This window comes from Mus caroli, unplaced genomic scaffold (genome assembly GCF_900094665.2).
Source record: "Mus caroli unplaced genomic scaffold, CAROLI_EIJ_v1.1 scaffold_22392_1, whole genome shotgun sequence".
NCBI lineage: Eukaryota > Metazoa > Chordata > Mammalia > Rodentia > Muridae > Mus > Mus caroli.
The window spans coordinates 1-1,700 of NW_018388478.1; the positions used below are offsets into that span (position 1 = coordinate 1).

Genomic DNA, 1,700 nt, shown 5'->3' on the forward strand with positions numbered 1-1,700 from the left:
TGTTACCCTCTATCAGCAGACCTGGGAGACTCGCTCTCTCCTCTGAGTTTCAGTGGTCAGAGCAGTCTCTGCAGGCAAGCTCTACTCTTTCAGGGAAGGTGCACATTTATCTGGCGTTTGAACCTCCTCCTGGCTGAAGATGAAGGCCCAAAACAGGATATTTCTGAAACGCTGTGTTGCTTTGGCCTATCACAGCACCCGTTGTTTCAGTAGTACACACTCTCCCCTGTGTAGACTACTTTCCACGGAGTCCTGAAACCAAGATGGCTACCTCGGATCCTCAGGCAAAGGTCACCCAGGCTGGGTGGACACCTGTCCTCTGGCCAGGAAGGTGGACAGTTGTCTGGAGCCGAAAATGGCGCTGCCTCAGGAACTCTGTGGCTCTAACCTGTCCCAGAAGCTGCTAGCCTCTGTAGTCCACACTCTCACCTGCAGACTGCCCGCTGCAGAGTCCCAGAACAAAGGTGGCTCCTGTGGAACCTGAGGCAGAAGCCTCCTGGGCCGGGCGGACACCTGTCCTCTGGCCCCGAAGGTGGCTGGTTGTCTGGAGCCAAAAATGGCGCCGCCTCAGGAGCTCTGTGGCTCTCGCCTGTCAAAATTCAATGTCTTTAAACCAAGTTTGTAATTAGCATTGCTTGGAGCAGTTCAGAGTATTGTGTTTCTGTCTTCCTCCTCCACCTCCTCTTCTCCCTCCAGACTCTGATCTTGGAACAAACTTCTAGGGATGGGAACTTAGGCTCTTTTGGCATGCAGCATTTCAACGAGAAGGTTATTATAGGGCACATCCCCATTCATGTGCTGGTAGTACAGCTAGTCTTCTGCCTGCTTGCTGATTGGCCAGATTTCTGGTAGTCGAAGAAGTAGCTGTTCAAATTTCTCAGTTTGTTGTGGGTAGTTGCAAACTGTGTAGTCCAGCAGGGTGGTGTTCACCTGCTCTTGGTCACCTTCCACCAGCTGGAAGTTCTCAAGATTCTTGACATCTCAGCTGAACAGCACCAAGAACGTCAGACACACAAACTCTCGCTGATCGAACTGAAGGGAATGGAGTCTCACCACAAGCTCCTGTGTGAGACTCAGGAAGTTGTCAAATGTGATTTCTGTGTTTGAGACGATGGTTCTCCAGTAACTAGGAAGATTATCCCTTCCTTCCCATGTGCCACTTATCAGTAAATGTGATTGGGGATCAAGAGCTCACTCCTGCAGTTCTGAAGCAGTTTCATTTGGTCATCAACCTTCAGTTCCCTGAAGAAGATACTATTCCTGGCCCACTCAACAATGGAAAACAGGATCTGGTCTGCCATTTTGCACAAGAGTCCAAGTGTGCTCAGCTTTTCCTGCCTGTTACTCTGCTCTTGCTGGAGGTAAGTCATGATCTTTGCTTGAATTTGAGGCTCATCTGATTCACACTTCAAAAGTTCCAGTCTCAGGTGTGGGATGCTGGCAGAGGAGCTTGTCTGGTAACCATCCATATAGGAGTAGCCCATCACTGACTCAGGACAGCTGGGGTAGGGGTCTGGCTACTCAGTCTTGATGGCCAGACTAGGAAAGTGACTGTGATGGTTTGTATATCCTTGGAACAGGGAGTGGCACCATCTGAAGGTGTAACCTTGTTGGAATAGGTGTGACCTGGTTGGAATAGGTGTGTCACTGTGGGTGTGGGTATAAGATCCTCACCCTAGTTGCCTGGAAGTCAGTCTTCC

At 50.2% G+C, this 1,700-nt stretch overlaps 1 pseudogene; it reads right to left on the bottom strand.

The window, feature by feature from the left end:
* Positions 1 to 732: 732 nt before the first annotated feature.
* The window catches only part of LOC110287628, a 4,061-nt pseudogene continuing 3,093 nt past the window's right edge, over positions 733 to 1,700 (bottom strand).